General features: G+C 40.3%; 2 protein-coding genes across 9 annotated transcripts in view; one reads left to right on the forward strand and one right to left on the reverse strand.

The window, feature by feature from the left end:
• Positions 1-16094, reverse strand: part of LOC138184569 (uncharacterized) — a 132267-nt gene that overhangs the window by 51972 nt on the left and 64201 nt on the right. The window lies entirely within an intron of this gene.
• The window catches only part of LOC138184570 (uncharacterized), a 181573-nt gene that overhangs the window by 2171 nt on the left and 163308 nt on the right, over positions 1-16094 (forward strand). For 2 of the 8 annotated variants that reach the window (XR_011174346.1, XR_011174347.1), the window contains exons 2-4: positions 1185-1616; positions 1758-1932; positions 2068-4671. The exons of 4 other annotated variants lie outside the window; for them this stretch is intronic. The gene's annotated coding sequence lies outside the window, so the exon portion shown is untranslated. 2 more of the 8 variants (XR_011174348.1, XR_011174345.1) reach the window with 2 other exon arrangements.

A 16094-nucleotide genomic window follows, 5' to 3' on the forward strand; every position in this document is an offset into this window, starting at 1 on the left:
GACTTTGTACTGCAATATGTTATGCGAAAGCGTTGGAGAGGAAAATATTTAGTTATTATATAAATTAATTTTCGGATATTTGGTACTTGGTTCTGATATCGTCTTTACATCGAAAAAATTTGAAATTCTAGAATCAGTGATTATTGATTATCTAAAAAAAGGGTCAGTTTAAAATAATTGATATTTTATTACTAATACCTTTGCTCTTTTAGTAGCAACTGCCTTTTGACAATATCTTAATACAACTATTTAACAAACACATATTGCATTCTATGTTATTCTTTGTTCTATTAGGTCAAAATATGCCATTTATTGTAGAAATTTACAAAAATGTCTGAACAATTTATTATCTTTGCAAACTTGTCACTTCTATGAACATGTTCGGAATTTTCCAGACTTTACTACTGTAATCGCGGTGATTACGTCTCATAATTAGACTAGGAATTTTTACGCATTTGTGGAAAATTTAAATGTTAAAATAAACGAGAAATATCTAAGGTAAGGTACCTGTGATGTTTAAAAGGCGCAACAAATCTTAGCTTGGGCTTCATTTCTCGCTATATAGGTCACCGATGTTGTGTTAATAAAGTTTCAAAATGTTTTGCATAACGCACTCAATATATGCATAAATGCTAACCAAATGCGATATATCATAAATATATGCATAAAAGTTTTCCGTGATAAATATTCAAATTCTACCGTGAGTCACCATAATCAACTGACATTACTACTCGAACGAAAATTTGATCGTTACTCGTGAACAATCGCGTTTTTGAATCTATGCGTGTTAGAGTGAGAAGGATGAATGATTGAACGGATTGGTGACGTGATCTTGATTGAACCGACCGGCGATGCCCGCGGCTGCGTTAAAAATTCGCACGAGATCGATCCGATTTCCGATTTCTACGTGAACAGTGGAAAAATGATAACGTCGACTAGAACCTTTCCTCGTTTTTGTTTGGACGTTTTGGATAATAAACAGTGAAACAGAAAAGAACGGGTTGAAGATTGTTATTAGTCTATTATTAGTTTATATTTAATAAGAAATCATTTTGATAATACATTGATGTAGATTTAATCATTTCTGGTCCTCGGAATTTTTTAACGTTTTATGAAAATACTATGATTTGGATACAAAGATTAAGTAAGTAAATCCTCTCATTTTACGCTCTTATTTATTCCAGTTCGACGAGAGAAAATAACAATTCTGCAACACGTACCGGAACCAGTTTCCTGGAATTCCCACCTCCTCGTTTAAAATAATCTCGCCCTTTACACATCGCAAACTTCGCAGCCCAATCGTCACGACAACCCCCATCGCGTTTCTCCGGTTTTCACACCAGCCGCTGTAATCGTCCAGAATTCCCATAGCGGCGCGATATACGCGTATATGTATGGCGCGCAGAGCCGTGTTAGCGGCAATCGTGCCGACGATAACGACGCTGGATGTAAACTGCGAAGTTACCAGGTTAGAACCAATCGTGTAACCAGAGCTGTATCTCGCGTAACGCGCCTTAAGGAGCTCCCCGATTGGCGTTCGAGCAGAAATTTGTAGCGCGAATTAAGCCTCGAACCTTCGGTTGAAGGAATGGAATTTTCGTGCACAACTATCGCAGGTGCCGTACATTAGCCGATAAACTTCCTGTTTAAGCTAAATTCGCGACTTCCTAAACCCGATTCAATCCCTGGAACGTCATTCCACTCCTCGATTACGAGGATTTTGTCTATACCTTCGTCTTATTCTACTTAAATTACAGGCGAACCATTGAACTGGGAATGTTAACCATTTGGTAATTGTCGATGCAACTTGATGTCGTTTGTTAAAGTATCGTCTGTAGTTTTTGCTTCAGTGTACGAATAGAAAGCTGTGAATCCGTTTCTGCGCTCTACTTCTCAGTGAATGTTAGAAAACACGTATTTTCCACTATCATAGTAAGTTCCACTTTGACATCGTTAATTGTTACAATATGTCGGATAATATAAAAGTTGAAGTTCTGTTCGAAAAGCGACCATCTTTGATATTTCTCTATCTATAATATAGTAACAATCGAAAAAAAACATTTACAGTAAAGAATGTCATCAAAGATTTCTGGAATACGTAGAAAGATATTGAGAAAAGGCGAATATTTTCAATCGAATCGAAAGAAGAGAAAGGAATTGATGAAACTCCCGGCTTGTCGAGTTTTTTTTCGCGCCAATGATTGGAAAATTTCATTTAATCTAAAAAGTATTCGATTGTTCTGGCTGGCGTAGCAGGAGGAACTTCCCGTGGAAATTGTTCGCCTTTAACAAGAAGATTCTCTGCAGCATCATCGAGAAGGAATTCGGTATCCGTTCGTTTCCTCTGGCCCAGGTCGAGAGTATCCCGGGGGCGAGAAAAGTTTCCTACCCCCTATAAAAAATTATTCTTTGTTCCCCACCGATAGAGGTTCGAGCGAGAGGTTTTTCTTTGACAACTTATCTCCAGGCCGTCGAACGGAATGCCGTGAAATTCATTAAACTCTTACGTCGTCCCACCTACCAAAGGGGATCGAGGCCTTCTTTGTCGAAAAACCGGACTTATTATCTCCGGAAAGCTCATCTGAAAGTCATTCGGTGCCTTTGTGAAGATCGACGCCCTTTGCCGGGTGTCGATATTAAATCGACGCGGCCAATTTACCTTCGTAACGAGACCTAACGAAATTTTCGTTGTTTGTCGGTTTATCGTGGCTTTCGTTTGCTTTGCATTCTTGGGAATCATCCGTGCGCCTCGCTTAACGCGTAATATAATATTAACGAACGAAAAAGATTCCAACAAACTTGATACTTTTTTTTATATACTGTCTATATCTATGATCAGTTAGTTTCCGTGGTACATATATCTAACGCATCTTTTGAATTTTATTTATGTATTTTTTAAAAACATATTTGGCCAAGTATGGATTAGATTAATTAGCTTGTGTTAGGGCTGCTAATATAATTACTAGACTATGAATGTTTAGCGATACTAATGAAAAACTACGTGCTTTTTTTATACGTGTATTACAAGGGTATAATATTGTACGATATTTAAAAGAAATATAACTATGTATTTCAATGTTTACGAAAGGAAATGTTAGAATAACTTATCAACGTTCCCACGGTTAACGATAGAAATTTTTAAATCGAAAGACCGAATTGATATGAATGTGAAAACATCGCCAGTCGCGACTCCGATACTCGAGCGATAAAACGTTTCGATATAGACTCCATCGTCTATTCTAAACGTTCATCGTTTGCTCAATCTCTTTTATCTCGATTATTCTCGAAAATCGTGTATGCGTTCAAACTCGCTTTTACGGAAACCTATATTTTTCCTCTCTGAAAAAAAAAATTGTATATCTTTTATTTCACGCTTTTTATCCACTTTTTCACGGAGAATCGCCTCTTTTCTTGTCCCGTTATATATCGCGTTGTATATTTCCTCGCTTGGCCGTTATTCCTTTATCGGACCGCGTAAAAATGTCATAAAACCATGCGTGTATAAAGCCGCGTCTCCAATGACTCGAGACCGATCTTAATCCTCTAACATCGACGACGTGTTATTCCACGATTTCCTCTGTGTTCGGTTTCTGTTTCTTGTGCGTTCGATCTCTCGCGATCATCTTATTCGTTCTAAGCACAAACGATAGAAAATAATCGCTGTTTTACGACGTCTTTCCAAAGATACGTTTCTTTATTCCATCGCGATGTCGCTATTGCGTTACCATCGCAGCGACTATTGTTTCTTCGTACAGTCACTTAAAACGCCATTATCTTTGATCGTTCTGTGCTGATTTATTCCATCGAGAAGAATAAAACAGAAACAAAAAACACGAGTACCTACGATACGATTTACCTTCTATTTTTATACTTTTATTTGTACATGTTTTATCGTCAGAAGACGATCTTCACGAGAAAATGTGGAAATCTTATTCTAATTTTTAGTTAAGAGATATTTCCATCTTGATATATCGAATGGAATGGCCTATATCTCGTCCCAGTCTAACAAATTTTTATCGGTCAAAGCGTTCCGGAGATCGCCGAGTTTTTCCACGACACTGCCATTAAGTCTTTCCTTTGCCGCCTCTTTCTCTCGTCCCGGCGCTGGATTGTCGCGGTATCTTACGCCGCTTCTATCATTTCTTATCGCCAACGTCCACGTTTCCTAAGATACGGTGAAAATAATCGCGACGTTGGCGATATTTTTAGGATGATGCATCTCTTTCTCGCGAGGACGCGCCGCGCCGACACTATTTTCCAGAATTTTGAGCATGACACTTAAACTCTCGTTCACATCGCGACCAAGTTTTCCATCTTCCTAACATACTCGTGCAACGAAAAACCTAGAAAAGTTCTACGTCCTGTAATTAAACTACATCAGAAACTCTTGCAAATTTAATTCTTTGTTTCGCTCGTAATATTAATCTTCCTAACCCCATTCCTCATGGACGAAATAAAATTGCAACGACACGAATTCTTTACACGTCAATCGTCGGACGTGAACGGTAGAACGTTGTTTCGATAGAAATACGGATATCGCGTAGTGTTCTGCTTTTTAATAAAAATAAGAATGTGCAATATAGAAAGTAATAAACAGTTTATAAAACTTAAGATAATATTAATATAAAAATTATTATTAATTATTAAAATAATAAACTAAAATAGTTTATAAAATAGAGTTTAGGTTTCAAAATTCATGATGGAAGTTGTGTAGGGAGCCTAAGACACACTTCCCGGCTACTTCCAATAAAATGTTCTTTAGTAGAGGCTCTTAGGGAGATTTTTTTTGCAAGATAAGCACATGTTTACAATGGTCACGTCGTCTTAAATATAAGTGACGAAGAGAGGGAACGGACAGCCGCGTTTCGCCAGTCCAACGTTTCCACCGCTTCAACCGTATAATCTCTGGACGGGAATTTCGTAGTCGCTAGACGCGATATCGCCTTAAGCTGCTCTTAATTACGCGTTTCTAATTACTCGCACGACTTTGGTGTGTTGGATATGTTGCCACGTTCTCCGGGAAAATCTGCATTTAGACGCGTTTACGCTAACTTCGTTTACGCTAAATCGCCTATGGCTGGCTGGCAAAATGATTATGAAGATCGTTCCTGCTAAATAATTAATGTTATAGGAATTACCTTGTTCGCCAAGTAAAAGTGTTATAGTGTATTTTTAAGAACTTGATTACTCTGATTTACGAAGTTTGCTATTACGAAACTTCTACTGTTTACTAGTTCTATTAAAACTACAATCTGATAACACTTTCTTCTTGTCAATTAAAAAGTTCTGTATTATTAATAAAGTCAACAGTATCTCCAAAAAATTAATTATTAGAAATTGCACAGAATATCCCTTAAAAATTGATCATTCTTATTCAACAATTATTACTTTCATAGAATGTGCATCGTTAAATATTTGGCAAAAATTATTCGCTCGGCAGATCCTATGATAAAATTTCTGTTTTGTAAATATCGAAGCATTTGTAAAATATTTTTTAAAAAACGATAATTCACTATTAATCTTCTCTGCATCGTAAAAAGAATAGGAGGCTGCAAAAAGGATAAAGAACTGTCTGTGAGTTCTTCAACGGGATTCAGAGGGTGCACGCGAGATCTCCAGCTTTAATATCGAGCTCTACCATCGTTCGTTATTAACGGTCCGCAGCAGCCGAAAGTGGCGGAAAAACCGGCGAAGAAATGAGAAAAACCCTCGTGGTCCCTCGGTGAGCTTCCGGCTGTGTGACGAGTGCTTAACAAAGTAGCCTAACAGCTGTCGCATCTAAACGCCACGTTTTACCCCTGTCGGTGTTGCTGCTCTCTCTCTGTTTTCTAAAATCGTGGCGGAAAGACGTACCCAATCTAGACCGTGAAAACAAATAGCCAACAGAGAAAGAAACAAAACGGAAGAGACAAAAAAAGGAGGTGGGGGAAGACGAAAAAAAAGGAACAAAGAGTAGAATCGTTTTCATTTCAAGCTAACTTCTATTCTCTTTCTCCCTCTCCCTTTCGTTGTTACAGGGAAAAAAGCTGAGAGGAAACTACCCCCTTATTCGTCCTACTCCATCCACCTCTCAACCGTCCGCGAATGGGAAATTCAATTTGCCGGCCGGCTTTCTTATTTGATCGTGCGCAAACACAAAACGGGGACGAGCCTCGTTTCGTTCTGCTTCACCCTCTTTGCGCTCGTTGCATTTTTCAAAATCAGCTCGTGGCCACGCGGAATTGAACTCGCTAGAGGCTCTTGTATCGCGGAAACGAATTTGCAGCCTGGAAATGGATCGTTCTCGTGCATTCTGTCTTCGAAATCGAGGGAAATACGCGGCTGGATGGATTTTTCGACGGAGATTCCGTCCCTCCGAGACGCGAGCACGTCGGACTCGAGAAGGGGTGTGGGATCGATTTAATTGTCTTCTCGTTTCGCAAAGAATGCCTTGGGGTGGCTGAAGGGATTTCCACGGGATGTTACAGTCGTCGAGTATCGTTTAGGGGTGGAAGACTGATTGCGTGAAAGCGACGTCGATCGCTGGAAATTGATTCGACGTGAATTGGAACTTGGGGTAGTTACGGGGGTTAATACATTCGCTATCTTCTGCGGAGATTTTCTAAATGTTTTTTTGCGCTTTTGACACGCGGAAATTAGGGGAAAATTTCTGCTCCTGTATTTTTCTCTTCTTTTTATTTTTTAGAAACTTCTTCGGGAAATTTTTAACTCGATTCTTAAGATTCGTATATTAAAATACAGATATAAGTTACGGAAATTAATATCTACGTTTAAGATTTCTTAAATATATTTTATACCTTTAAAATATGGAAGTTATGATTTATGGAATACGGGACGAATTAAGCGTGGAATATTTAAAAACTTCCTGCTTTTTTCATGAAAAATTCCTTTAATCCAGAATTTGTATGTTAAGGTGTATGAGATATCGAGATGTTTTTCGTTTCGTATCGCGAAAATCTTCCAAGAAAATTGATAACACTTAACAATTATAAATGTGGATTCTTATAGGCTGCTTCAAAAATATATCCTCTTCGTTTAATAAATTTCCAAGCTTACTCTAGGTTTTACTTTTAATTTTTCATAACTTGAAGAGTAAAATATTTAAGAAAAATGTAGGTGCTTTTTCTACGTTATTTGAAAATTCCTGTGAAAATTTCCTCTAGATTTCTTCGCATTGTTAAAACTTACAAAGTTTATTAGACTGTGCGATATTTTCCTAAGCTTTTGAGAAACTACTCGGAGACAAAGGATTTACAACCCAAAGCACTTCGGCAACCAAACACTCGAAGCTGAAGAACTCGATAAATAGATCCAATGTTCCATTCACCGGCCATATTCAACGGCACCCATTAAAAGTAACACTCGAGGTAGCAACCCCTCACCTCGAGGCATCTTAAATCACGTTCCATTACCCGACGAACGTCACCCGTGGATGGTGCTGGCTCATCGGCAACTAAGAAAAAGCCAACCGCGCTTTCTCTATCCGGAGACGATAAATCACTCGTACCCGACCATTTCATCGAACTGTCCCTAACTAAATAAGATTAACGACGCATCCATTATTGACATTCAACGTAATAAAATCAACGAAATTATTTTCGTACCAATTTCCATCGCGAATATTACTACTATAAAAAATTTCATCTTTCTTTATTATCTGAATTTCTAAAGGCAAACTTTCATGCAGGTCTCGTCTGTTATACTCTAACCGTTCCGTGTTTCCCTCCAACACCAACTACGGTTCCAATTACCGATTAGCTGAACTGTTTCTAACTAAACAAAATGAAAAATATATTTATCGATAAAATCGGCGAAATTACGTTATTAATCGTTTCTATTCGGCAGTTGTCCATCTTCAGCAGTTCCATCTTTTCCCTTTAATTATACTTTCCTTTCATCTTCTAAAGGCAAACTTTTATCCAGCTCTGATCCCTAAGGATTTTACAATCCTTATTTCCCTCATACCTAGAGCTGCAACCCTCGATTGCCGTTTTCAATGTCCTGTTTCCCTTCACTGATACAGTATGGTCTCATACACAGGGGCGATAAACGACGTTTAATCAGGTTAAGAGAAAACCCTGGAGTCTCGCCAACTCCGTGCGCAGGATTTTTCGAAAGTACCAGGGGTTGAACGTAACTTACAGCTAGGCTTGAATTTTCGATCGCGGCAGGGTCCGTTGAGAGCGGCGGAAACCGTTTCAGCACTGTCTTTGAGAAATAACGCTTCTTAGGTAGTAAAATGACGAACGTGAGAGCGAGACGAAGATTATCTGAACGTGAAATGTACCACAGAGGGGGCTGATGAAAAGGTTGGGTGTTTAGTCGCGAAAAGAGTGGGTCACGCGTTTATTGAATCAGGGCTTTAGGTTGGAGATTTCGTTGTTTGCGAATTAAATTACGCTATCTTCTGCGAGTGAATAATATTATCGTGAACAATAAATGAATAAATCGGGGGAACTGTTAAAGGAACAAAATTTCTTCGTACTCAAACCGTTAAAACGTACTATTATTCTCTTCGTGTAAAAGTTGTTCCACTCCGAATCGACTAGTTTTATTCGATGTTTTATTGATATCTGAATTTTCATTCCAATTAAACTATACCGCGATTCATATACAAGTAGAAGGCGTTTAAGTCATCATTTTGCTGCTTCTGAAATTGTTTAAGAGCTATAATTTAATTTATTTAAAAACTATCTAATTATATAAATGCTCGAAAGAATTTTTGATCTATCGACTAACTCCTCCGCGTAACATGTTACCAAAAGTCGTTTCAATCGCTCGGTTCTAACATCTCCGAAACACTCGCGAACTTTCTGATTGCAAATTACACGGCGCACGGAAATTGTGCGTGCAACGTTGGAAACAATTCCTAGTTCGAACGCGAAACGGATTACGGCAGTTGAACGTCTCGGAACACTTGGAAATTTTCGAGAAAACAAGATCGCTGATAAGCCTTCTATCCGCTTGTCCGTAGACGAGGCCTCTCCTGTCACGGCTTCTTGCCCCCTAACAATCGATATCGCGGCTGTAATCGACCGGCAACGATGTAACGCTCTCGAGATACTTGGTATTGGCAGACGGGTTGGACATGCGCCATTTCTTGTCCTCTTGCAAATGTTACCAGTCCAGGAAAATCGTCGCTGAATCAACGAAAGGTTTCACACCTTCAACGTGGTTGTTTGAACCTTCGTGGAGGATTACCTCTTGGAAGGACAAAAAGAAAGGGAGAGTCTCGTAACACCCATTCGACCTGCCAGTGTCGTTTCTAGGGGATGGAAGTGTTTTCTTTAACGTAGTCGGGTTGATAGCTGGCTTTCGTGGGAAGTTGGAGTTTAGCTGGAGGACACAGTTAATGGACCTTTTATGAGTAAAGAGGATTATTCCGAGGGTTCTTGGCTCACTTTTTGTTAGGAGACAGGGCATTTCGAATTTCGGGATAGGGATTGTTACTGAAGTTGGTTTAATTGAGAGTTGCGCTGGAATGTCGCGTTAGAGACAGAGTTTCACTGAAACTCGGACCGTCGACAAAAATCCTATTCCACGCGAAGGGTGGAAGTATGTTTTTGCGAGACTCGCTACTGAAATTTCGGAATTTCGATATTTCGATTTCCAAATCATGTTTCGTTCGAAAAAGTGAGAGAATTCTTTCGAAAGGATAAAAAAAGAAAAAAATAGAGGCAAAGGCAAGGGAATCAGGACGATTCAGATCTTCCAAGATTCGAGTTATCTTGGACATGCGACCTCGTCGTTTACGGAAGAACCGTTCCCGCTGAAGAACCACTTTTTTACTCGAAGTGACTGTACTCAAAGTGTCACGGAGAAGATCACGCCCTGGCCTCAGAGTTCGATTCTGTCTCGACTGATTAGCTCCTTTTTCCTCGACGACTTCCTTCTCGCCGAACGAATTACTTCCAACTTTTCTGCCTCGAAGAACCGAATGCCTCGGGAGTATCGAAATTCCAAACTTCCAATTTGAAAGAAATGAAATCTTTACACGCGTTATATAAAATATGATAAGTATCGTTTTATCGATGTTTTGAATTTTAGACAGTCGATTACGCGAGCGCAAAACAAGTGAAATATTTTAGCCGTCAGAAATAGTAGCTATTTTTATCCTATACTCTATACTCTATACTCCTATACTCTAAATGTTATCAGTAACATTCGATCTTGAATAACAACGCAGAAGGAACAAATTTTACGTTCCTCCATTACTCGAAACATAGAAGGAAGCCAATAATCTGCTTGGAACCGAAGCAAACATTCTGGGACGAGCGAGTAACGAGAACCCTCTGATGCGATTGAAGTGCTGGCAGTCTACGTTTCTCGGTCTTATCATAAATTAGCAAGTCTGCCAACGGATTAAGTCGTCCTCTAGGCCGTTTGTCCCGATCGTTTCGTCGGTATGCATTTAAAGAAGGATAATCGAGGACGGCTCGCGACGGACCCAGCCTACGCGGGAAAGGGACCGTCCTCTAACGAGAAAACTTTCCCTCGACCGGCGATTCCGGTTCCCTTATTTTCCAGGGCACGCGCCATCGTTCCTTCTCTTGGGATTCAGATTAAATCCACGAGCACTTCGACTCTGTTGAATCCTATTTCTCTCTCCTATCGCCTGGCCCGACACCTTAATGAACAATTTGCGGCTTCAGTTCGAACGACTCTTCTTTACCCGAGCGCTTTTTATCATAGCACTCTTGTTCCACGATTATCTTTCTTTTGTGATTCGAGGGTTGTAGAAAACTTGTTGTTTGGTCGGACTGGTGATCTGTAAGCAAGTGATATAAATATTCTGTACAGGTAGAGATTGGAACCGGTGCGTGTGTTTTTGGAACGCGTCGAGGAATTTTCAGTTAAAGGATTCGAGGAAGGACGATGTTCGAATAAATGTTTTAAACCATCGTTATTATTTCACGAAGCTATTCTTTTCTTCCATCTTCAAGTATTTGCTCAGACGTCGCAACTTTAGAGTATTTATCGAACTGACAGGCGTTTTGAAAATCGGGGTCGTTTCAGTCGTGTATACAAACGAAGCACGAATATTTCGCGACGTTGCACATGGCACTGTTCGTTTTAACCCTCCGGGAGAATTATTCAAGCCAGCGCAGCGGAACGAACGAGTTCCTGGTAACTTATTGTGAAACTTGCCGCACGGTTCGAAGAAATATAGTCCGCGGCTGTAATATGCTTGAATTATTGACTCGTGGCCACCGCCACGTCTCGGTGAAAACTTTCCGTATAAACAGGGGACCGCGAAGCTTTCGTGAGACTGGCTGGAAAATTTCGGAACTTTCCGTCGTGACGAGTTCACTGTCACCGGCACATATTTCAATAAGTTTCAACAAGTGACTAGATCGTTGGCGAACTCGAGGAATTACACTATCGTTCGTACACGTGTATTTGCGGTAGAGAAATAATTTAGCTATTTTGTTTCTAGAGCGTAATTATCTTTGTCATAGTCCTCCCTGTCGATTTTAATGTCAATATGTTCCATCGAAAACTTGTTTAGGAATCAGCGAAGAATAATTTATAGCAAATTCAGTATTTGTTAACTTTGTTAATTGAGTTTGTTATGAAAATTTCTTTAAAAAGTAATAGACGAAAATTTACGATAAATCGCGCATTTCTCAATGTGCCTAGCCACGTATGATCCTTTTCTACTTAGGAGTTTGCGTCGATTGAGCATTGTCTGGCGCGTCTGACCATACACGATTCTTTTCTCTTTGGAAAGAAACCTCTCAGCTGTCCTTCCACGTATAACTTGTACTTAATATGAACAACTCGTATATGAAAATCTTCCTGTATCTACATTTCCTCAAGTGCCTAATTATTTCAAATCAACGTGAAGTATTTGAGCGTCTACCGAGCTTCCGCAACTTTAAACTCGAGTAGAATTTCGTGAGCAAAGTTCGTAGCAATTGTTCCGTACACAATCTCATAAACCGTCCACAAAGAGCGTATTTGCAGCAGTAAAATCCTTAATGCGAGCGTCTTCTTAGTTTCCCATCCGTGTTGCAACAAGCAAAGGCAAAGTTTCGCAAACGAATCAGCCAGAGGCGACAATTTCGTACCACGCAACAAGCACACGCACGTATGGCTAACTTCGTTTCCGGTATTGTGTTCGTCTTATTGTCACCGCCTGCCCTTCCCAGGCTCAGCTTTGTTTCAAAGCAGACGCTAAACCTTCTTAGTCATGTTCATCAGGTTGACAATTTCTGGAAGGTCTGCGATCATCGTATTAAGTCGTGGAACCTCGAATCTCTCTATCGGCGCATCACAGCGCTCCATCCGCGCCATTGTTCATCGTATTTTTTTCAACTATTAATCTCCACTTTTGCGTGGAAAAAATTCGCGTCGCCCAATGAGGTGTACCATATCTTCTATTCGAAATATATAAATAAAAGCCACGCTTACAATTGTAATTTAATAAACGATAATTCTGCGATTGAGATGTTCTCAAGATTCCGGTAATCCTGTCATTCGTGTCCACGTCATCATAAAAATTAATCTGTCGCGTGCGGTCTGCCTTGCAGAATATTCTATCAACGTGGAAGCTGTCGGCGAATTGCTTAAAAGAAGCAAACCTTCGTTACGTGTCATCGATAGAGTTTCGCAAAACGTTCAAAGTAATTTCGCTCGAAAATTAAAATATTTTACGGAAGATTAAATTGACTTTACTGTACAGATGAAGACATTTCCTAAGGGTGGAGAAACCTGTGTGTGTTTTTCTTGTTTTTTTTTTTTTTTGTATTTCGTTGGTTGGAAGTGTTCGTATCCAAACGTCTTTTCTCCGTATATTCAACAAGAAAGATATTCCTTTGTCCAGGGTTTCTTGGTAGTCTGTGGTTTCACGAAACCACCAAGGAGATCTGCAAAGAAATGGATTTAAACGTTTGGCGCATAAAACTCGTTCGATCGTCGCTTTTCCGCGCTCATTCCCGCCCACGAATACGCGTTTCCCTGGTGGAGTTTACAGACGACGCCGTTTCTGAACGACGCTTCGTTGGAATGTGCCGGATGATACGAAACTCGCGATCGGAAGGCATTGTGTCGTTTAGGAGATGGAATTTTCTGTGTGGACTGGCTGAAATTCGGTCGGTTAAAGCTCTTCCGTTTCCTTTCTACGGGTTTACGTGTTAGTCGTCGAAGAATACTGAAAAGAATGCCTTGGAACCAACTACTTGGAAATCGATTCTATTGGCAAATGCGGTTGATGGGATGTGCAATATTTGCTTCGAGGTTTTCAAAGTGCACGTGCAACTATTTTAAATCTGCAAAGTGTAGATCCGTTCAATTGTCAAGTATCTACCTTCCTTTAACAGTCACGATCTTTCAATGTAAAAGAAAATTATTTGAAGAGAAAGTATTTTAAATCATTCAAACGAACAAAAATTGCTAAAATAATGAAATTGTTCTCGGACTCTTGAACTTCGTGGCGCTAGTGTGATTCGCTAGCAACGATTCCAAGCTTCCGATCAATAGCGTAAAACGAAATTGTATTGGCTTGCATCGTGCAGCGATAATCGGAGCGAAAGATGACTGAAAACAGGGTGTTATTCGGTTACATAAATCGGGCGGAAGCGGACCGCAATTCTCCCGGATGCAAACAGCCACCATGGCGGCCGCAAATTCCCTCGTTGACCAGGCGTCACGGGAACGACGCATAATGCATCACCGAAACACGCGCGTCCGAATATGCATCTTGACTGACCGCACGGGGATCGTACCACCAGCTACATCACCGGCAAAGGAACGTGAATTAACCCGGATGCCATTTTCCCTCCCGTTGACGAAATGTCCGAGGGCTGGTTGAGCGGAAGGAAGAGGATGGTTTCGTCTGTTTCTGACGTTCTCAACTGGATGAACGAACGTCGCGCCGCTGAACGTTATAATCACGATAACGTAGGAACGAAGACACGTTTCCTTTTTAAATGATTGCCCATAGATTGGAAGGCCGAGACGAAGTAGACGAAGACGCCTAATAATCGTCAAAGAGTTCTACCATAACATCGAAGAAACCTACAAACTGCAACGATTTCTCACGAAACACGATAATCGAAAGTATCCGAAGATTACCAATAAATTTTGTAACTCCCAAAAGATCTGTAAATCTAGTGATAGCACTAACGATCCAAAATATTCAACAACTGTAACCGTTACGTCGGGCGACACTCTACCTAGACCAGACCACACACCGCGAGCCAGATGGGAACCAGATATCCGCTCATCCTTATTGCGTACCCTCAATAGTCTTAAGGACGACCCATCATAAATCTCAGGAATTTTCTAGCTAAGGTCCTTCAGACCGAACAAATATCTTTTTTCTAAATCGTTTTCTAAAGATTATTGTCTAGTACGGCTTGACACGGGAAAGTTAGTTTTTCTCACGTACGATGCTCCCCGCTAGCAACTTTCTATCGAGGGCGGCTAAGACCCTTCCTAGTCCACCAACCTTCTTATTATCCAATCAGAAGCAATGTCTGCCGCCCACACTTCCCTAACCAAAATTGTCATCAACAAATTCGATGGTCCCGTGCGCTAGACACACCCATCGTTAGCTTTCCTCCGACACGGCATCGTCACTGAACTTTACTTATTCTTCATCGTTAGAATAGTCAACATGTCGTTACCGGGTTTCTATCCTTAAATCAATCACTTACTTAACTTATACATACGCATCAGTGTAATTATCTTTACAAAGTTGTTGGAAATATAAATTCTATAACCCTGTTAATCGCAGCGTTATACCACCTCAACCACCTCTATTATCTCAACGGAAATCAGGCGATCGATCTATTCGCGGCGTCGATTATTATAATCGTGACGGGAATTTATGACTCCCGTTGACGTGTTTCCTCACGATTACGTCTCCCCGCGATTGGTCGAAAATATAGTAACATTGTAGAAAACTGGAAATCACGTAATCGAAGAATGAGAAATTCGAGGTGCAGCGGATTTGTGGTCGGAAATCGAAATAGTCGTCGTTGCAATAAAGACTATCGCGTGTGTATCGGTGCTTGCATCGCGGGCGATACAATGCCGCTTCGATTATCGATAATCCAACGATAAGAAGTGGAATGGATAATCCGAGGCTGGCGGATAATCCGAAAATCCCTGACAAGAGAGCGCCATGCTTTATTACTATTAGAAGTGGCCGGCCTCTTAAAGTTTCAAGTTTAATCCAGAAACCGGTATAATCCATTCGTGGATAATTGAGTAGCTTGCCGTGACTTCGAGATGCTGCGACCGCGAACCGGATACAAGCTGAGACACATCGTTCGGACGAGTTGCGAGAGAAAAGTTAGAATTCCCCGGCCTCTCTGGTTATTGGCCTTTGAATGCCGATCGTTCGACCCTCGCCGAGAGAAAAATGAAATTCCCTACGGTTATTGGTCTCCGACCTGGATAACTGAATTCGACTCGTGGAAAGTCAAATTTCGAACGGTTATCGCTTCGATGTTTGCCTTCCTTAGTCTTCTATGGAAATTCGGGCTGAATCTATGGAGACGTTGATTTTGATGGCTCCAAGTGTTTTCTTCTCTTCTTTTTTTTTTTTTTTTTTTTTTTTTGTCATAGAATATTTTTAAACGATAAATTTGTGATTGCGTACTTTGAAACCACAACGTGTTTGATAATTCATAGAATTCTCGAGTGGCTTATTTTCCTCGGGATTATCGATATATGTAAGTCTACATTATTATTACGCGATTATCAATTCGAAAGTTCCATTTCTACACAATTCATAGGTTTCTTTTCCTGTTTGATTGTCTCCAGCAAATCCTTATTCGCTCGAACGATATACTTTCAACCGATAAAAAGTGTCCATTCCATCGTGTTTAGTCGTCCTGTTTGACGAGTATTAAATTAAAACAATAAAACCGAATGCAAGCCGCGTGTAGCTGATTAAGAAAAAAGTATGCTACATTAATCATGACCGCACTTCCGAATCTGTCTCTCCTTCGTACAACTTGCTTTATTGCCGCGTAAACTACGTTTCCATCGTCCAAGACCGGACGGCTTAATGTACAATCGATACGAATGGCGAGGATTTTTCTCCAGGTTGGAAAACAAGCTGGGAAATCTGGGAAACTTCT

This window comes from Bombus flavifrons, chromosome 10, assembly GCF_040668555.2.
Source record: "Bombus flavifrons isolate JBK064 chromosome 10, iyBomFlav1_principal, whole genome shotgun sequence".
Classification (NCBI taxonomy): Eukaryota; Metazoa; Arthropoda; class Insecta; order Hymenoptera; family Apidae; genus Bombus; species Bombus flavifrons.